The sequence below is a fragment of the Ranitomeya imitator genome, chromosome 4 (genome assembly GCF_032444005.1).
Source record: "Ranitomeya imitator isolate aRanImi1 chromosome 4, aRanImi1.pri, whole genome shotgun sequence".
Lineage (NCBI taxonomy): Eukaryota > Metazoa > Chordata > Amphibia > Anura > Dendrobatidae > Ranitomeya > Ranitomeya imitator.
In genome coordinates, this window is record NC_091285.1 from 558,079,262 (window position 1) to 558,101,769 (window position 22,508).

At 45.1% G+C, this 22,508-nt stretch overlaps 1 protein-coding gene across 6 annotated transcripts in view; it reads left to right on the forward strand.

The window, feature by feature from the left end:
* MCTP2 (multiple C2 and transmembrane domain containing 2) overlaps positions 1–22,508 on the forward strand; it is a 243,705-nt gene that overhangs the window by 39,497 nt on the left and 181,700 nt on the right. Inside the window, exon 1 of one of the 6 annotated variants that reach the window (XM_069766272.1) lies at positions 14,220–14,297. The exons of 4 other annotated variants lie outside the window; for them this stretch is intronic. The gene's annotated coding sequence lies outside the window, so the exon portion shown is untranslated. Of the gene's footprint in view, positions 1–14,219; positions 14,298–20,798; positions 20,841–22,508 lie in introns of those variants that run through there. One more of the 6 variants, XM_069766273.1, reaches the window with a different exon arrangement.

Sequence of the window (22,508 nt, forward strand, 5' to 3'; positions counted from 1 at the left end):
CATGTCCACGTAGTATGTTGCCCGTCCACGTAGTATACAGCACAGACACGTATGTAATAGGTTAAAAATAAAAAAAAAAACATATACTCACCTTCCGAAGAGCCCGTTGTAGTTCCAGCGCTTGTGTGCGGTGTCCGGTCCCAGGATTGGTATGAGCGCAGGACCTGTCATGGAAGGTCCTTCTCCCATAGCATCTTTGGAAGCGGAACCTGCCGCTTACAGTGCCGAGGAGAGGACGCGACGGCGGAGGTTGAGAATAAGGGTTTTTTTTTTAATTATTATTTTTAACATTAAATCGTTTTACTATTGATGCTGCATACGCAATATCAATAGTAAAAAGTTGGTCACACAGGGTTAATAGCTGCGTAACCGGAGTGCGTTACACCGCGCTCCGGTAACGCTAGCATTAACCCTGTGTGAGGGCTGACTGGAGGGGAGTATGGAGCAGGCACTGACTGACTGCGGGGAGGAAAACGCGGCCATATTGCCGCCGGACTGCGGCCGTCGCTGACTGGTCGTGGCAGTGGTTGTGGGCGTTTTGCCACGACCAATCAGCGACTTGGATTCCATGACACAGATGCCGCAACCAATGAATATCTGTGACAGAAAGACAGACAGAAAGACAGAATCAACCCTTGGCCAAAAAACACGATCTACTATATACGGTAATTGTCTACTAGGTGGCAGCGGTTTGAGAATTCATACGACGGTCACCTGTACGTCAGTTGGCACACAGGGATAAAAACCTGTTGGAACCGCCCCCAGCGTCAGTTGGAAATGTGTAGTGTGACTGAGAGTTGCAGGCGGCCATCTTTAGGAACTGCAAGAATCTGGAGTGTGTAAGGTTGTGCTGGAGAGGGATGTGGTGACATTCCCTCGTGTCAGCACCCATCTGTGTAAAGTTCAGCGGCAGATTGAGGCTGAACTGAACCGGTATCTGAACCTGTCCAGATGCAAGGGATTTCCTGCTGTAAAAGCTGTTAAAAAACAGAAAGGACTCGGGACCTGTGAAGTGAAAGGTGCCGCATCAAGCACAAGTCTTCTCGGTATTGCTCACCAGCTGGAAGAGCTCTGCATCCATCTGCATGTCCTGAATGTGCCGTTTGGAGCAGACCCAGCGGTAAGAAACGCTAAAAGCCCACTGCGACGCCGCAGTATGTAAATGTGCATGCAACATTATATATTTGGTGCCAAGAGACACAGAGCCGCAACTAAGCCTCTAGTTAGTTAGGTATATTGGTTCTATGGACCACATTTTCCTACCAGAATCAACCCTAGATTTGTCACATTTTCATGCTGTTCAGTAACTTAAGATGGTGTGTATGTATGTAAAATATATAAGCTATTTAACCCGTTCTACGCCCGGGTGGCGAGCATTTATATTGGTATATGGTCTCCATCATGTGCTGCTGCCATCCTGCGCCCGTTCTGTCATGTGCTGCTGCCATCCTGCGCCCGTTCTGTCATGCGCTGCTGCCATCCTGCGCCCGTTCTGTCATGCGCTGCTGCCATCCTGCGCCCGTTCTGTCATGCGCTGCTACCATCCTGCGCCCGTTCTGTCATGCGCTGCTGCCATCCTGCGCCCGTTCTGTCATGTGCTGCTCCCATCCTGCGCCCGTTCTGTCATGTGCTGCTCCCATCCTGCGCCCCCGTTCTGTCATGCGCTGCTGCCATCCTGCGCCCGTCCTGTCATGTGCTGCTCCCATCCTGCTGCCATCCTGCGCCCGTTATGTCATGCGCTGCTGCCATCCTGCGCCCGTTCTGTCATGTGCTGCTCCCATCCTGCGCCCGTTCTGTCATGTGCTGCTCCCATCCTGCGCCCGTTCTGTCATGCGCTGCTGCCATCCTGCGCCCGTTCTGTCATGTGCTGCTGCCATCCTGCGCCCGTTCTGTCATGCGCTGCTGCCAACCTGCGCCCGTTCTGTCATGTGCTGCTCCCATCCTGCTGCCATCCTGCGCCCATTCTGTCATGTGCTGCTGCCATCCTGTGCCCGTTCTGTCATGCGCTGCTGCCATCCTGCGCCCGTTTTGTCATGTGCTGCTGCCATCCTGCGCCCGTTCTGTCATGCGCTGCTGCCATCCTGCGCCCGTTTTGTCATGTGCTGCTGCCATCCTGCGCCCGTTCTGTCATGTGCTGCTCCCATCCTGCGCCCCCGTTCTGTCATGCGCAGCTGCCATCCTGCGCCCGTTCTGTCATGTGCTGCTCCCATCCTGCGCCCGTTATGTCATGCGCTGCTGCCATCCTGCGCCCGTTCTGTCATGTGCTGCTGCCATCCTGCGCCACTATTGTATTATATGCCCCCGTATGCTGCTGCCATATATAAAAAAAAAAATACCATACTCGCCTATCATCCGGCTCCACTGCAGGTGTGTCTTCAATAAAATGGCGCCGGAAAGCGCGGACTGCGCAGGCGCCGATTCCGGCAGCAGGAATCGGCGCCTGCGCAGTACGCGCTTTCCGGCGCTATTTTATTGAAGACACTGCCGGAAAGCGCGTACTGCGCAGGCGCCGATTCCGGCACCAGGAGGAGAAAGAGAATGGCGGCGGAAATGCCGTAAGTAACAAATGGCTGTGGCATGAAGTGCCACAGCCTCATGGCACAGCAATTTGTTACTTACGCCAGTTCCGGCGCCATTGTCTTGCTTCTCCTGGTGCCGGAATCGGCGCCTGCGCAGTACGCGCTTTCCGGCGCCATTTTATTGAAGACACTGCAGTGTGTCTTCAATAAAATGGCGCCGGAAAGCGCGTACTGCGCAGGCGCCGATTCCGGCACCAGGAGGAGAAAGACAATGGCGCCGGAACTGGCGTAAGTAAAAACTTTCTGTGCGGGGCGCACATACGGCGCCCCCGTGCTCCCGACCCCCTGCTCTCGGCGGCATCTCCCCGTACTCCCGACCCCCTGGTCTCGGCGGCATCTACCCGTACTCCCGACCCCCTGCTCTCGGCGGCATCTATAATGTAACGCTGGGAGCGTCGCGCCTGCGCAGTCTATTAAGGCTTCGGACAGAGTGACGCTCCCAGCGTTATATATTATATATATATATATATATATATACACACAGTGGGGCAAAAAAGTATTTAGTCAGTCAGCAATAGTGCAAGTTCCACCACTTAAAAAGATGAGAGGCGTCTGTAATTTACATCATAGGTAGACCTCAACTATGGGAGACAAACTGAGAAAAAAAAATCCAGAAAATCACATTGTCTGTTTTTTAACATTTTATTTGCATATTATGGTGGAAAATAAGTATTTGGTCAGAAACAAAATTTCATCTCAATACTTTGTAATATATCCTTTGTTGGCAATGACAGAGGTCAAACGTTTTCTGTAAGTCTTCACAAGGTTGCCACACACTGTTGTTGGTATGTTGGCCCATTCCTCCATGCAGATCTCCTCTAGAGCAGTGATGTTTTTGGCTTTTCGCTTGGCAACACGGACTTTCAACTCCCTCCAAAGGTTTTCTATAGGGTTGAGATCTGGAGACTGGCTAGGCCACTCCAGGACCTTGAAATGCTTCTTACGAAGCCACTCCTTCGTTGCCCTGGCGGTGTGCTTTGGATCATTGTCATGTTGAAAGACCCAGCCATGTTTCATCTTCAATGCCCTTGCTGATGGAAGGAGGTTTGCACTCAAAATCTCACGATACATGGCCCCATTCATTCTTTCATGTACCCGGATCAGTCGTCCTGGCCCCTTTGCAGAGAAACAGCCCCAAAGCATGATGTTTCCACCACCATGCTTTACAGTAGGTATGATGTTTGATGGATGCAACTCAGTATTCTTTTTCCTCCAAACACGACAAGTTGTGTTTCTACCAAACAGTTCCAGTTTGGTTTCATCAGACCATAGGACATTCTCCCAAAACTCCTCTGGATCATCCAAATGCTCTCTAGCAAACTTCAGACGGGCCCGGACATGTACTGGCTTAAGCAGTGGGACACGTCTTGCACTGCAGGATCTGAGTCCATGATGGCGTAGTGTGTTACTTATGGTAGGCCTTGTTACATTGGTCCCAGCTCTCTGCAGTTCATTCACTAGGTCCCCCCGCGTGGTTCTGGGATTTTTGCTCACCGTTCTTGTGATCATTCTGACCCCACGGGGTGGGATTTTGCGTGGAGTCCCAGATCGAGGGAGATTATCAGTGGTGTTGTATGTCTTCCATTTTCTAATTATTGCTCCCACTGTTGATTTCTTCACTCCAAGCTGGTTGGCTATTGCAGATTCAGTCTTCCCAGCCTGGTGCAGGGCTACAATTTTGTTTCTGGTGTCCTTTGACAGCTCTTTGGTCTTCACCATAGTGGAGTTTGGAGTCAGACTGTTTGAGGGTGTGCACAGGTGTCTTTTTATCCTGATAACAAGTTTAAACAGGTGCCATTACTACAGGTAATGAGTGGAGGAAAGAGGAGACTCTTAAAGAAGAAGTTACAGGTCTGTGAGAGCCAGAAATCTTGATTGTTTGTTTCTGACCAAATACTTATTTTCCACCATAATATGCTAAAAAAATGCTAAAAAAACAGACAATGTGATTTTCTGGATTTTTTTTTCTCAGTTTGTCTCCCATAGTTGAGGTCTACCTATGATGTAAATTACAGACGCCTCTCATCTTTTTAAGTGGTGGAACTTGCACTATTGCTGACTGACTAAATACTTTTTTGCCCCACTGTATATATATATATATATATATATTCATTCAAAACAATAAAGGGAACACTAAAATACCACATCCTAGATATCACTGAATGAAATATTCCAGTTGTAAATCTTTATTCATTATATAGTGGAATGTATTGAGAACAATGAAACCTAGAAATTATCAACGTAAATCACAACTAATATCCTACGAAGGTCTGGAGTTGGAATAATGCTCAAAATCAAAGTGGAAAGTGAAGTTACAGGCTGAACCAACTAAAGTGAAAATGCCTCAAGACAAGGAAATGATGCTCAGTAGTGTGTATGGCCTCAATGCTTTCGTTTTGCAGGAACTGCTGACACACTCCTGCAGAGGCGTAGCTAGAGCTTTTGTCGCCCGGGGCTGTTCCCGAGTTTGGCGCCTCCCCCGGCTCAATACACACAAAGGTTACCAAAAATGGTTTTCCTGTTTTGTAGAACTTAAACTGGGCCTAATGGTGTCACCCCCACATGCCAAACCTGTGACTTAATACCACCACACCATGACCAGACCACATAGTGACCGAATAATACTACATACAAGGGACAAATACCACAACACCATTTCCAGACCACATATTACCACCACATAGTGACTGAATACTACAATACTGATCAGTAATAAAAAAAAAAACCACAATACTATCACCATAAGTGCCAGTATTCACAGGAGATCTGTACTTAGTATGCAGTGTCTGTGTAGAGGTAATACAGAGATCACTGGTGACATTATACACAGGACCTCTATATAGTATACAGTGTATAGTGTCAGTGTATAGGTAACACTGACTCACCAGTGACGTCTCTAGGTGAAGTCCTTCATCTTTCATCCAGCACAAACCGCCATCATTCCTTCCAGCCAGGACTCGTCTCTGCAGGAAATAACACAGTTATCTCGAGCTCCGCTTGCAGAACACATTACTTAATTTTTCACAACTTCTACATTACACCACATGAAGACAAAAAGGCGATATAGTGTCACTCTGCACAATAACAGTACCGCCCCCCCATTTAAAACAGTATACTCAAAAAATAAAATAAATACATCACTGCAGTAATAATATCCCTTAATTAGCCCCTATGGTAACACTATTCCCCACCCTGGCCCCGTTTATCTCATTCCTGGCTCCAGCCATATGTTCTCGTATCCTGCACTCATGAATATCCATTCTACCCCATATGATCTCCCCATCCTGCCCCACCAGCCTCCATCGTATCCGTCCTGCCCCATGATCCAATCCTGCCCCATTTCTCCAATCATGCCCCAAGTCCTGCCCCCAGTGTGTCCAGCAATCTGCCCCAGTGTGTCCAGCATATTACCCCCATGTTGTCCAGCAATCTGCCCCAGTGTGTCCAGCATATTACCCCCAGTGTGTCCAGCAATCTGCCCCAGTGTCCAGCATTGCCCCAGTGTGTCCAGCATTGCCCCAGTGTGTCCAGCATATTACCCCCAGTGTCCAGCATATTACCCCCAGTGTGTCCAGCATATTACCCCCAGTGTGTCCAGCATATTACCCCCAGTGTGTCCAGCATATTACCCCCAGTGTGTCCAGCATATTACCCCCAGTGTGTCCAGCAATCTGCCCCAGTGTGTCCAGCAATCTGCCCCATGGTCTCCAGCATTGCCCCATTGTGTCCAGCATTCTGCCCCATGGTCTTCAGTATTGCCCCAGTGTGTCCAGCAATCTGCCCCATGGTCTCCAGTATTGCCCCGGTGTGTCCAGCATTCTGCCCCATGGTCTCCAGTATTGCCCCAGTGTGTCCAGCATTCTGCCCCATGGTCTCCAGTATTGCCCCAGTGTGTCCAGCAATCTGCCCCATGGTCTCCAGTATTGCCCCGGTGTGTCCAGCAATCTGCCCAATCGTCTCCAGTATTGCCCCGGTGTGTCCAGCAATCTGCCCCATGGTCTCCAGTATTGCCCCAGTGTGTCCAGCAATCTGCCCCATGGTCTCCAGTATTGCCCCGGTGTGTCCAGCAATCTGCCCAATGGTCTCCATCATTGCCCCCAGAGTCAGACATAAAGAAAAAAAAAAAAAAGTAAAATCCTCACCTCTCCCATTCCTAGCGCAGGTCCGGTGCAGTCAGCGTCTCTCCGGCTCTGCGACGCTCAGGACAGAGAGGCAGAGCGGCGCGCACAGTAGTGACGTCATCGCGCCCTCTGCTCTGAGACGTCGCAGAGTCAGAGGACGCTGTAGCTGCCGGCGCCGCAGGAACCAGGAGAGGTGAGTATAGAGCGGGGGGCGGGGGCCCAGGGGCGGGGGGAGCCTGGTCGTGGCGGCGGACGGCGCCGCCCGAAGATTTAAGGGGGCGTCTTTTTTTTTTTTTTTTTTTTTTTCTCCTGCAGCGCCGGCCGCCCCCCGCATTGTGCCGCCCGGGGCGGACCGCCCCCCCCGCACCCCTCTTCCTACGCCACTGCACTCCTGCCACATGAGGTCTGGCATTGTCCTGCATTAGGAGGAACCCAGGGCCAACTGCATCAGTATATGGTCTCACAAGGGGTCTGAGGATTTCATCTCGATACCTAATGAGTCAGGCTACCTCTGCACATGGAGGGCTGTGCGGCCCTCCAAAGAAATGCCACACCACACCATTGCTGACCAACTGCCCAACCAGTCATGCTGAAGGATGTTGCAGGCAGCAGATCGCTCTCCACAGCGTCTCCAGAATCTGTCACGTCTGTCACATGTGCTCAGTGTGAACCTGCTTACATCTGTGAAGAGCACAGGGCGCCAGTGGTGAATTTGCCAATCCTGGTGTTCTGTGGCAAATACTAAGCGTCCTGCATGGTGTTGGGCTGTGAGCACAACTTCCTCTGTGGATGTTGGCCACTCAGACCATCCTCATGGAGTCGGTTTCTAACCGTTTGTGGAGACACATGCACATTTGTGGTCTGCTGGAGGTCATTTTGCAGGGCTGTGGCAGTGCTCCTCCTGTTCTTCCTTGCACAAAGGCTGAGGTAGCGGTCCCGCTGCTCGTTTGTTGCCCTCCTACAGCCCTCTCCACGTCTCCTGGTTTTCTGACCTGTCCCCTAGTAACTCCTCCAGCCTCTGGATGCTGCGCTGACAGACACAGCAAACCTTCTTGCCACAGCTCGCATTGATGTGCCATCCTGGATGAGCTGCACTACCTGAGCCACTTGTGTGGGTTGTATAGTCCGTCTCATGCTACCACGAGTGTGAAAGCTCAACCAACATTCAAAAGTGACCAAAACATCAGCCAGAAAGCATTGCCACTAAGATGGTCAGGGGTCCCCACCTGCAGAACCACTCCTTTTGTGTGTCTTGATAATTATTACCAATTTCCATCTGTTGTCAATTCCATTTGCACAACAACATGTGAAATTGATTTTCAAACAGTGTTGCTTCCTAAGTGGACAGGTTGATTTCACAGAAGTTTGATTTACTTGTAGTTATATTCTGTTGTTTAAGTGTTCCCTTTATTTTTTGAGTAGTGAGGTTGCTGACAGTGGGCTGTGTGGAAATTAGTTATTTTCTAGTCTGTGACTCTGCTGTATCTTGAACAACACCCTCTGTACATGATCTATTTGTGCACTAGTTGAGGAACTCTATGCAGGGCGGTTAAATCTTTCTGTATTTCATGCTTGTTGTCTATGTAAAGTATCTTTGGGCAGACTGAAAACTGTTTGCAACTATACATTTTATTATACTAATGGCAGAGAGCCTATAAAACCGTTCCACAAAGACTAAACCCTGTCTGGTAATTCATTCATTATTCTTCATGATATAGTGCCATCATATTCTATAGCACTTTAAAGACCTCATCACTGACCCCATCGTGGCTCACAATCTGAATTCTCCATGACTGTGGGAGTAAACTGGAGTACCTGGTGGAAACCCACCTAACCCACATTTGGGTATTTTCTATCATATAGGCCCCCTAAAGTAACTTTTTAAATTTGAGCTGGTCCCTAAAAAAAAAAAAAAAAAAGTGTAAATTTTGTTGTACAAATGAGAAATCGTTGGTCGACTTTTAACTCTTAACTTCCAAACAATTTTTTTTTTAAATTGTGCTGCTGTAAATTAGAAATGTGGGAAATGTTATTTATTAACTATTGTGTGTGATATGACTCTGATTTGAGGGTAGAAGTTAAGTTTACCAATTTTAAGCCAAATTTCCGATTTATTTTCACAAATTGACAAATGTTACCACTGTCATGAAGTACAATAAGTCATGGAAAACCAGTCTCTCGTAATAAGTGGGGTCTGTTGAAGTGTTCCAGAGTTATAACCACATAAAGCGACACTGGTCAGAAGAATTAAAAAATTTGGCTCGGTCATTAAGGTCAAAACTGGCTCGGTCACTTAGGTGTTAAACAATACATGTAAATAACATGAGGTACTTAATTAACGCTATTTTGATTAAAAAAAAAAACATGAGTCATCCCACCAACGTCAAGCTGCACCCTCTGGACGGTCCGAATGTGTCCCTCGTGTTAAAACCTTAACATTTCAAATCACATCATGTCAAATCGCATCAATGTGAATAAAAGCCGAGCAGGACCAGGCCAGACTGAGACACCCATCCATGGGACGCTATAGAGAGATTACTTAATTTTCTTGCTAATTTATAATATTTGAGACTGCAGTATGATGTGCTGTCAGTGGCCTACAGCTGTATAACGTTGGTCACTGATTATGTAACCTGATCACTGTACTTTTTGGCTTGGGTGCATTAGATTGTAGTGACTGATTCGATCACTTGTGCTGGTACAGGGCTCATAAAGCGGCCGGTGGGTGATTCAGTTTGCTCATGAGTCAGCGGCTGGATGCATCAACAATAGGATTAGGAACTTGTTTTATTCCCTTGTAAACTCTCTTTTGTATTCTGTAATTTAGCAATGTTAGAACGTCACTGGAAGTGGAAGTCCCAGTGCACAATGTGAGGGGCCGCAGTCTGATGTTACACATTGTGGGGACTCCACCTGTCACTGCCTTTATCTGCACCGCAGCTGTCAGAGGTTTAACTCTGCTAAGACGCATTGGAAATGATTAGTGTCCAAGGATAAATGTGGTTCTCCGGGAGGGAGGGACTGATGGCGATGAATGGGCCTTCTTCCTTTAGGTCACATCATGCTTATACTTATTATTTTCCATTACAGTCATTACTTTGTTTAAAGTGGCTATCTCCTAGTTATAAGGAGACTTTAGTAGGTCTTCACAGCAATGTCTTCAAGTGGGTGCCATCATACATTAATAAAGGGCGTCTACAAGTTGCGTATAGTAGAGGTCTGTCCGGATAGGCTACGTGCACACGTTGGGTAAAATTTCTGCAGCTCTTGGCAGGAAAAAGCCGCTGCAAAAAAAAAACAAAAAAACATTAGTGTGTTTGAATGATTGGAGTGAAGTCAATGGTGAAAAACGTAGGGCAAACGCACAGAGAATTGACATGCTGCAGATTATTTTCTGCACCAAATCTGCAAGTCACAAGTTTACCATTCACTTCATCAGGTTTTGCTTCATGTTTTGTCGCAAATCCACGCAGAGAAAACTGGGGCAAAAACGCAACTTAGGCCTCATTCACACTTTCGTCGTTTGGCATCCGTCGCAATCTGTCGTTTTGGGCAAAAAACGGATCCTGCAAATGGGCTTGCAGGATGCGTTTTTTGCCCATAGACTTGTATTAGCGACGGATTGCCACACATCGCGTCCGTCGTGCGACAGATCCGTCGTGTTTTGGTGAACCTTCACAAAAAAGTTCAATGTAACTTTTTTGTCCATCGCGTTCCCCATTTTCGACCGTGCATGCGCTGCTGAAACTGTGCCCCCTCCTCCCCGGACTGCAGAATGGGCAGCAGATGCAGTTTTTCGACACACGTCATGCACAAATTTCACAACGTCCGTTGGTACGTCAGCCCGACGCATTGCGATGGACCCGTACCGACGGAAGTGTGAAAGAGGCCTTATACACACAGCCTTTTGGCTTACAAATACTCATGTCAAATCCTGACCAAATTCTGATGCAATCCTGAACGTGGAAACATACCCTAAAGGTACCGTCACACTGAACGATATCGTTAACGATATCGTTGCTTTTTGTGACGTAGCAACGATATCGTTAACTAAATCGTTCTGTGTGACAGCGACCAACGATCAGGCCCCTGCTGGGAGATCGTTGGTCGCTGGGAAAAGTCCAGTCGCTGGATCTCCCGCTGACATCGCTGAATCTGCGTGTGTGACGCTGATTCAGCGATGTAGTCACTGGTAACCAGGGTAAACATCGGGTTACTAAGCGCAGGGCCATGCTTAGTAACCAGATGTTTACCCTGGTTACCGTTGTAAATGTAAAAAAACAAACACTACACACTTACATTCCCGGTGTCTGGTCATGTTCCTCGCCTTCAGCTTCCCGCACTGACTGGTGAGCGCCGTCCAGCCGTAAAGCACAGCGGCGACATCACCGCTGTGCTTTACGGCCGGCGCTCAGTCAGTGCTGGAAGCTGAAGGCGAGGGACATGACCAGACACCGGGAATGTAAGTATGTAGTGTTTGTTTTTTTACATTTACAACGGTAACCAGGGTAAACATCTGGTTACTAAGCATGGCCCTGCGCTTAGTAACCCGATGTTTACCCTGGTTACCCGGGGACTTCGGGATCGTTGGTCGCTGGAGAGCTGTCTGTGTGACAGCTCTCCAGCGACCAAACAGCGATGCTGCAGCGATCGACATCGTTGTCGGTATCGCTGCAGCGTCGCTTAGTGTGACGGTACCTTAATGAAGGCCTCTATTTTGGACTTGCATGTGAGCCTTTTGATTAGTATAAGGCTGCCGTCACACTAGCAATATTTGGTCAGTATTTTACATCAGTATTTGTAAGCCAAAACCAGAAGTGGAACAATCAGAGGGAAAGTATAATAGAAACATATGCACCACTTCTGTATTTATCACCCACTCCTGGTTTTGGCTTACAAATACTGATGTAAAATACTGACCAAATACTGCTAGTGTGACGGCAGCCTAAAGCATTCTGACTCGTTGATTCTGTATGCTAACAATTCCTATAGTGGGAAAATCCCTTTAATCATTGTACGGTGAAAAAAACAATTTTTTCCTAAGTTGACATTTATGGTGTGACACACGCTGAAAGATTGTGACACTTCCTTATGACAAATGATGGAGGGCTAGATCCAAGGGACAGAAGGGATAGAGAGAAAATTTATTTGGCATTAGAAACCCAAATTTTAGCGGGAGAGCAGTGGACCGGGTCAAGGAGCCCTGAGTGGGTGGCCACCAAATAGTATCTATGACTATCCGGCATATCTGTGCCCCCTTCATCCCTAGGTCAGGTTAAAATATTAGCTCTGATTCTGGGGCAACCTATAGTTCAGACAAAACGATGGGAAATTTGCTGAATTCTATGCCAAAAAGGAGGGAATATGTATTGGAATAGTCTGGAAACAGTACAGGTACATTCATCAAGGTAGAATTGTCATTTTGATGACATTGATCCTTCCAAACCAAGAGAGCACAGTTCAGTTCCACTAGGTAAGGTCTTCTTCTAATCTAGACCGGAAGCATTGAAAATTTGAAGAAAACAACTTGGAGACGTCTGAAGGAATGCGAATGCATAAATAGCCGATGGTATCGTTAGTGGGCCATTTAAAGGGAAAGTTGTCCTTCAAACTTTTGATTACCTGAGGCTGTAGATACTTAAAGTAGCGCTGTTTCTCCCGCAGCCGTCTATGCGCACGGAGGACAGTGGTACGTGCTGCCAGAAAAAAACAGACATGTCTCCGTGTCTTACACACGGTCTGTGAAAACACGCAGACATCTGCATAGACCCATTCATTTGAATGGGTCTACGTGTGTCAGTGTCTCCGGTAGGTGAGAAAACTGTCACTACCCGCGAGCGTTCCCGGCGCCTGCGCTGTTGTTTTTTCTTTCTTTTGGGCATGCACAGTTGCACTGCCCTTCCAATTTACAGCGCAGGCGCCGGGGACGCTAATGAAGCAAGAGGCGGCGGCGCCCGGCGCGCAGAGGCCATGAGTGACAACTGTGAGGCGTCTGGATTAGGGGGGAAAGACCTGCCCCGTGGCGATTTCAAGGTATGAGGGACAAATTTCAAAAATGATTCTTTCAGCAGTGCCAGGAACAAGAACTAAAAGAGCCACCTTGTCAGAATGCAGCATTAGTGCTGCACAAGGTGGCTCTTTTAGTTACAAATGCCTGGAGGGGGGGGGGGAGGGAGTGACAGGTTCCCTTTAACGGTACAAGAATTAAAAGACTGACATTTGCAACATTTTCTAAACTTTTGCCAAATTTTCTTTTTTATCCATAAACGCAAGTCATATCGAAGACATTTTACCACTAACATGAAGTACAATAGGTCACGAAAAAAGATTCTCAGAATCCGTGGGATACGTTGAAGCGTTCCAGAGCAATAGCTTCATAAAGTGACACTGGTCTGAATTGTAAAAATTGGCTCGGTCATTAAGTACCAAATTGGCTCTGCATTTTACGGTACCAGCAAAGTCTGATACTTCAGAAATCTCATGCACACAGCTTGTTTTGTCATCAGGATTTTGTGCTTTGCATAGTTTTTTGCACACTGGAGCATGCCATTTCTTTCACCTTTTGTTTTTTTTTCTTTTTTTCAGCGTTTTTCACCCATTGATTTGAATGGGTGGTGAAAAAACGCACCAAAAACGCAGTTATCAGATTTTGCTGCTTTTTTTTGTTCTAAAACCTGATTTTATAGAATAGGACTTTTTTCCCAACACTAAACTTTATCAGCATGTACAACAGACAAATCTAGCATGCCAAACTGCAGCCAAAAAAACCCACCAAAACCTGCATATTTTTTTTACGCTGCTTCTTTTCTGCCAAGAGATCAAGTTTTGCTGCAGGAAAAAATCTTTTGAAAGAACACTTAGTGTGAACTTACCCTTTGACTGCAAAAGGGTTTTGTTGACAGCACATGTTCTGGCTGTTGCTTGGGGCCAAGTACTCAATCAAACCAAATTGGTCAATGGATGCCTGATTTTGAGCGAAAAATTGGGTATTGGGCTCAAAATTGTGGACCATTGGCTACTTCATGAAACCAGGTGTTCGGTCATGTCTGGTAGCCAAAATGATTTTCAAGGGAACACCCCTGTCTTGTGCTAAAATTCCTGCAGCCTATTAGTCACTGGATTTCATCTTTGTGGTGTAGGCTTTTATACAGGTTCCAGATGCGGAAAACAATAGCTTATTAAACATCTTTAGTTGTTATCCCTGATTTTTTTTTTTTTTTTCTTTTTTTTTTCTGTACAAAGAATAATATTATTAGTTTAGTTTTTTACCAACAAAGTAAACTTTAAATTTTTCTCAAATGTAGACAAATATATAGTTTCACTCTGCATGCTTGCCTATGGGTGTTGATTGCCTTGCTGCAGACTTTATTTGCAGGTTTTATATTTCTAGATTTGTAGAGGAATTTATGTAGAGTATAGTCCCCCCATATGGTGTATTGTGGTTACGTAGACCTTGTTGTGAAAGCGTTGGCTTTTTTTTTTTTGTCAGGAAAAACTCACACGAGAGGAGAGCCAAGGGATACTGATATCACCCTGCCATTACCAATCTGTGACGGAGCTTACAGTCACAGCTCTCTGGTGCCCCCCGTACCCTCAGGTCAGTCAGGGATCTGCATGTAGAATAAGTAGTCTTCGGAGAGGCTGCCCAGTCACGTACTTGTTATTGGGGCACTCTGCAGTGAGGGTGGTAAACAGCTCTGGCAAAAATGAAGAGACCACTGCACAGTTTTCTAAAAATCAGCTTCTCAACATGCCTGACAGCCATTCCATTCCAGTGTCAGTTGAATTCCAATCAGAGTACACCTCATTCTACTTAATGTGCTTTTGATTAGGTGATCACCTGAACCAAATCTTATTTAATGAAGGGAAGTCTAAAAAACACTGCTGTTGTGTTAATAATCCTCTTGCAATAGGACAAGCTGAATGGCAAAACAAGTGCTAGTAATAGTAATAATAATCCCAAAAGTAATAGGAATGAAAAAATAACTTTTAACCATGCCAAAGGAGTTGAAAAGAAAAGTCTTGAGTAAGGAAAAGAAGGGCTCAATTCTGGCTTTACTAGCAGAGGGACACAGTGAGCGTCATGTTGCCTCCATCCTTAACATTTCTAACAACAAGGTCAAGCAGCAGACATTGGGGACTACAAAGCTACATACCGGCAAAGGGCAAAAACGACTCTCCACTCACTGGGATGACTATCCTCTTCTTCGAATGTCACTCAGCAACCGCAGGAAGACATCAAGTGACCTACAAAAGGAATGGCAGCTGAGGTGAAGTGCACGGCAAGAACAGTTTGTAACAGGCTCCTAGAGGCAGGACTCAAGCCGTGGAAAGCTAGAAAAAAGCCTTTCATCAATGAGCAGAAAATGAGCCAGGCTGAAGTTTGCCAAACACCATAAGGATTGGACCATAGAGGACTGGAGTAAGGTAATCTTCTCTGATGAGTCTAATTTTCAGCTTTGTCCAACACCTGGTCATCTACTGGTTAGATGGAGACCTGGAGAGGCGTACAAGCCACAGTGTCTTGTACCCACTGTGAAATTTGGTGGAGATCGGTGATGATCTAGGGATGCTCCAGCAAGGCTGGAATTGGGCAGTTTAATCTTTGCGAAGGACGTATGGATCAAGCCGCCTACAAGGTTATCCTGGAAAAACAGGTGAATCTTCCTGCTCAGGCAATGTTCCCCAACTCTGAGGACTGTTTTATCCAGCAGGACAATGTGCCATGCCACACAGTTAGATCAGTCAAGGTGTGGATGAAGGACAACCACACCAAATCCCTGTCATGGGCAGCCCAATCTCCAGACCTAAACGTCATTGAAAACCTCTGGAATGTAATTAAGAGGAAGATGGATAGTCACAAGCCATCAAACAAAAAACTGCTTAAATTTTTGTACCAGGAGTGGCATAAGGTCACCTAAAAGCAGTGTGAAAGACTGGTGGAAAGCATGCCGAGACACATGAAAGCTGTGATTAAAAATCATGGTTATTCCGCAAAATATTGATTTCTGAACTCTTCCTGAGTTAAAACATTAGTATTGTTGTTTCTAAATGATTATGAACTTTTTTTTTTTGCATTATTTGAGGTCTTCAAGCAATGTTTTTTTTTTTTTTTTTGTTTTTGTATATTGACCATTTCTCATTTTCAGAAAATAAATACAAAATTTATTAATTGGAACTTTGGAGACATGTTGTCAGTTTATAGAATAAAAGAACAATTTACATTTTACTCAAAAATATACCTATAAAGAGAATAATCCTACAAACTGAAAATTTTGCAGTGGTCTCTTAATTTTTGCCAGAGCTGTATATATCCTCAGTCCCAGGCCAGGAATATATATAAACCTCTGGTCCGTCACTGCCAGGATCCCCCAGTAACACCAGAACGGTATGTTGCCACCAGCTCTTCGTTAGATATAAGCCCGATTCTTTAATAAGCTTATATCTGATCAGAAACCAATCCCAGGTAGCGTATAAATACTAGCCGAACTCACAGATTTGGGAAATCGGATTTCGAGATAAAAGAGCAGCCCAAAATTGATTGATATTTTAATTGCCGAAAGGTGCACGAGATACTTCAAATATATACAGAGTAGTATACAGTTAATACAGCCAGAAGTACATATAAAACTGGGCTACAGGTTGAGGATAGCAGTTAAAGAGAATCTGTAATGCTGTAGAGAAGCCCCTGATGTAACCTGAAAGGTAAGTAAAACAGGTTATATTACTCAACCAGGGGCAGTCCTGCTGCGGTCCGGTCCGATGGGCCTCGCGGTCCGGGTCCTGCGCCTCCTATCTTCATATGATGACGTCCTATTCTTGTCTTCCTGCTGCGGCTCCAGCGCAGGCATACTTTGTCTGCCCTGTTGAGGGCAGAACAAAGTACTGCAGTGCGCAGGCATCGGGCCTCTCCTTTCCCGGCGCCTGCTCACTGCAGTACTTTGACAAAGTAAGTCTGCACTGGAGCCGCGGCAGGAAGATAAGAAGAGGATGTCATCGTATGAAGATGGGATGACCCGGACCCGGACCGCGATGCCCATTGGACCGGACCGCAGCGGGACCACCCCTGGGTGAGTGTAATCTAACCTGTTTTTCTTAACTTTCAGGTTACTTCAGGGGCTTATCTACAGCATTACAGAATGCTGTAGATAAGCTCCTGATGCCGGTAGCCTTAGCTGATATACGATTTTTGGGGTGACAGATTCCCTTTAACTGTAAGGTCGAGGTCAGACTTGTGACTTGAGTCTCTAGTTTCAAGTCCCAGCACTCGGGACTGGAGTGTGCGGCTGCATGTATTTCTATGCAGCTGAATGCTCCGGTCCTGAGTGCAAGGACTTGATGCTAGAGACTCGCGCGAGTTTCTCGCATTGAACTCGCAAGTGTGGCCCCGGCCTAAGATTGCCTTGTGCAGGCAAGTACTATGGAGGACAGAGAATGAACTTCAATCCAATATTGCAGCCAGCATGCAGCCAGTGGGTAAGGAAAGGGTGAATCAAACACCCGAAAACCCCGCCTCCATGGCTGAAGATTGTTCCCTCCAAATTCAGGTGACAGTGTCCCTTTAACCTCCTAGCTGAAATAACTCAATATCTAGGATGAATCATAGCTTCCTAGGGGGAGGTCCAAACGGGACGACTGACATCTCAACGGGTTCGTTGGGGCTGGACCGATACAGAGAGTCCAAACTCTGGTCGACTAATAGGTTCTGGAGAGCTAGTCCCGATAGTTCGGTATCCATGACAGCTACAGAATATGAGACGGCGGGGTGCATGCAGAGGGCTCCCAGGGTTCTGGTGGTATGTTGGACCTCACCCTGAGATGCACGGTACGCTCATAATTCATCTCTAGATGTCGGTGACACTCTGTCTAGAGCTTCTCCTTGATGTGGGCTGCCTTGCTTCAAAGACAGCAGGGGGTCACAGCTCTGCTTCTTTGCCTTCATTAACACATGGCCTCTAATTCTCTGTCCAAATGTTCTTTTTGGAATTGTGTATGTATCCCAAGGGTGGGGGCCACATCAGGAGTGGGAAGGAGATCTCTGGATAATCTATGTGGCCTGAATTAATAGATACAAAATGGAGTCTCCCTCGTCCCTCATACTTTGTGCTGCAGACTCCTGCTGCTTAAGACGTTCTGTACTGCCACAATAGCTTTTAAGTTGTTTCTTCTGTCTGGAGCTCAATAATAAGACTTGACGCTTTTTTTTTTTTTCAATGGAACATGGAAAGGAAGTGATGTGGATAACCTGCGTGGCATTCTTGTTTGTCTGACGGAGTATTCATTTACTCACTTCTCTCTTGTTGCTGCCACTGCAAAAGCCGATATTCTCTGCAGATTTCTTTATTTTTATTTGTTCCGTTATTTTTTTTTTCTTTCCTACTATTATTATTTTTTCTTGCAGCAGGAAATATTTTCTGAAACTTGAGATCTGTGCGATGGCAGGTAACGAGTCTCCCATAATTAATTTACTAGCATCATAGTTGGTGTTTGACACCTTTTATAGCATTCATTCGACAGTATTTACACTTATATTTTTATAATCTTTAAATATTGCTCACACTATTCTTTTCCCTTCTCTGCTAATGGGCTGAAGGTAAATGCCATGGAGATCTGTGCTGGTTTAGTCGTGTTGACAGGCGATGTGGCTGATTAAAATCAGGGAGCAAATCATTAGTAGTTTTACACTTCTGAAGGAGGTGAACCTGTTTGATGAGCGTCATCTTCTGATAATGATTCTACTATAGTTGCTCAATGACCTTTTTAGTTCCTCTTGAGAAAACCACAGGTTTTATTATATGGCAATTTCTTGCCCTCTTTACTGCTGTCTCATCACATACTGCTAGGAATCACTTTCTGTATTGATTACTATGGCACCACATGAAGAAGTAAATTCTGATTGTAGAATGATAAGCTGCTTGTTAAAACGACTACCATGATTTTTACTTTAAGAACAGCATGGATAGAACAGCTTACTTTTTTTTTTTTTTTTTTTTTTTTTTGAGTTGTTGGGAGTAGCGGGGGGTGTAATTCACTTAAATATGTCTGCCTTTTTTTCACCATTTTAAATAACATGCCTTGTTGTGTAACATGCGTAAGGCGTCGTAGTGACATCCTTTCTTTATAATGCGTGTTCTGTGTTTTGACGGAACATGAAACCATAATAATAATAATAATAATAATAATTTTATTTATATAGCGCCAACATATTCCGCAGCGCTTTACAAATTATAGAGGGGACTTGTACAGACAATAAACATTACATCATAACAGAAATACAGTTCAAAACAGATACCAGGAGGAGTGAGGGCCCTGCTCGCAAGCTTACAAACTATGGGGAAAAGGGGAGACACGAGAGGTGGATGGTAACAATTGCTTTAGTTATTCGGACCAGCCATAGTGTAAGGCTCAGGTGTTCATGTAAAGCTGCATGAACCAGTTAACTGCCTAAGTATGTAGCAGTACAGACACAGAGGGCTAATACTGCATAAAGTGTATGAGAACATGATGCGAGGAACCTTTTTTTTTTTTTTTTTATTATAAATAGGCATAGTCAATGTTCCTCTTTACGCATCTTTCATGCATTATTTCTTGTGTTGGAAAGCATGAGCACTGTTCAAAATCAATCCCCCCTTTTTTTTTTCACCAAATAAAAAAAAAAAAAAGCATTGAGGTGTGCGTTTGGCCTTGGGGTACATGCCCACTATCAGGAATAGTAGAATATAAGTACCGTAAAATAGAATTTTGACATGCTCTGCGCTACGCACTACAAACGCATCATGTGCACAAAAATTGCGGAATGCATTCTGAATGATGGGATGCATAATGTATGTGTGTTTTATGCGTTTTTATAGCGGGAAAAAATGCGAATAATCCGCAACGTGTGCACACAGCCTTACAATTATCAGGAAACGGTGACTTGTAGATAACAGAACTGTGTAGATGGTGACACAGGTGGATTTTAAAAGAACAAACATTTTAATTAAAACGTATAAAAGCGGTCCAGCACTTTTTTCCTTTATCAGGAGTTTCCACATTGGAAGAAATCCTGGAGGACAGCCTATTATAAAGGGGTATTCCTGTTTTTATCTATTAATATCGTGTCCTCAAGTCTCTACATCCGACCTGAGTGCTGAACTGAATCTTGTCCCCGTCAGGTTATTTTCGGCATAGAAAGAAGTGCCATCTGTTCCATGGAGTCAGTCACATGTTTATTGAGCATTTCCTCTCCAGTGTGTTAAATGGGGAAAAACGCGGGTGTGACCTGTTACCTTTACCAGGACATGAGGATGCCGCATTGAGCGGCCTCTTATTTCTGCCTTCCTTACACAGTGCAGAATCGGGCTGCAGACACATCCACCTTATGTGCCTTGAACGGCAGCCAAAGTGTTTAATAGGAACCGCTGTTATTGTATCTGATGCAATATCCTCATTTTCTTCTCTGTGAAAGTTGTCTTGCTTTCCTGAGGCGTTGTGATGGCAAAGCTCAATTACTTCTGCAACGTTTCCTGCTGAAAAGGAAATTGGTTGTTTTATTTATTTTAACTGACGTTTTGTAATATCAAGAAGGAACGTCTTGGACAATCCCACTCTTTATTACCTAAGCAGTAGTTGTTGCAGTTGGCAACCCTCCTGTTCAAAAAGCAGAATAAAAGCCCTCTACAGTAAAAAAACGAAAAAACTTTGTTCTAGAAAAATCACCAGAACTGTGCCGCCTAGGCCTCCAATCAGACATCAGTGTTCTGTCACAATATATACCGGTGTCAGGGTTTTTAGATCTGTTTAATCAGTGTCTCACTTTTTTTTTTACTATTAATGATTTTTTTTCCTTATGGTTAAATAAATTGCAAAGCTTCTCCAATCATTATAATATTAATCCGACATCACATGGACGCCATCCATGTGCTGTCATTTTTTTTTTTCACTGATACATGTACTGTCACTATTCATCTCTGATTTCGAAAAAAAAACCCCCGATGTGTCCTTGGTTTCTGCAGGTTCACAGGTCCTCAAAAGAAAAAAGCGGATAACTGAACAGCCCCAGAGACTAATGGGTGTGTTCTGTCTGTGAAAACCACGGATAGAACATGTACGTGACAAACTGACATCAGTGGGGCCAAAGGCAGAGGTGTAATCAATCCAGGTATATTCCTGTATGTACTGAGAACTTATAACTTGATAAAACACTTTAGACACAAGGAACCTTGAGATTGTTGATATTCAACAGTTTTGGTTCTCAAGTCCTCAGCCAGTCCTCTTCTGCTCTTTCTGTCCTCCATGATTATTGTGGCACACAGACACACAATGCAATTATTCAATTTCTCCCTTTTTTATTTTTGTTTTCTAGCTTCAAGTGTGATTTTCACATTACCCACATCTGTTACTTGCCACAAGTGAGTTTGAACGAGCATCACATACTTGAAACAAATTTTGGAGAGGTGACAACAGTTTTGTCTGACCCATTTTTCGAGTTGTGTGAAATGATGGCCACTTTGCTTTTTTCTGTTTTTTTTTTTTTTTGTGTAACAATATGCGCAAAGGACATATCGCTAGCATATCTGTAACAAAAATGTGAAATTACAGTAGTTTTCAGGAAGTACTTCATTTTCTGGAACAATTTCCAAATGCTCAGAGCAAGTTCACTATAATAGGCCCGATTGACACAAGAGCATCAATGGCCCTGTGACCCTGGCCTGAAAGTGGCATTGAAGGTGAATATGGGCTTCAACACTCCTCCTCGCATTCTTCATCTGGCTGGATGTATAAAGGGAATCTGTCCCCCCCCCATCCCCGGGACGTATGTGACCTAGTAATATGGGCATACAGGTAATAGAAATGTTAAACTAATCCTACCTGTAGGCCTCATATTAGCGATCTTGTTGTTGAGGAATCTTATATCTTTCCTTATGCTAATGACTTCTTCCAGGCTCCGGAGTGTGCAGTGCCTGGAAGAAATCCCTGCCTCCTGTCTTTATTATAATACTACCCCCTCCAATGCATGTCAGTCCTGGCACCGGAATCCCGCGCCTGCGCCCTGCGCTCCCTCTACAATACATACCCTTTCCTCCCTTCTATGGGCACTGTATTCGGGGATGTTCTGCGCAGGCGCCAGTCACTGCAACCACAGACGTGCTCGACGATGAGGTGCCCTCTACTTCCTCCCTGCATAATCATCGCTATAGAATGTAAGCCCGCAAGGACAGGGTCCTCTCCCCTCTGTATCAGTCTGTCACTGTAAATTTGTTTACTGTAAACGATAGCTATAACTCTGTATGTAACCCCTTTCTCATGTACAGCACCATGGACTTAATGGTGCTATATAAATAAATAATAAATAATAGGAACCATGTGTACATAGGGAGGAGGTGGGGAGAGCACCTTATCGCATGCTGGAGGTCACATTTCTATTGCCTGCATGCTCATATGTATAAGCCATATCCGTCCCAGGGGTGACAGATCTCCTCTAATACCAGTCTTCAGTGACCGTCTGGAAATGTTTTCCCCTTGCCAGTTAATGCTATGAAGGCATTATCCTGTTTCAACACATTGCAGAATTTGAGGAGAGCATTAGGAATGTGGGGAGGAGACCGTGATGCTTGTCAGGTGATGGGGCACACAAGACGAAAAGTCAGCAACAAAACCGGAGTGGAGTTTTGTCTTTTTTTTTTTTTTTTTCACAAATTCCCCGTGAAGTCTGCTTTACTTTCACGTTTACTTTTAAAATTAAGATCCTGTGTACTAATATTATATAGGATCAACAGATGGCTCTTGTCTCACATTGTGCTCCTCAGCAATAAAACGAGTATTATAA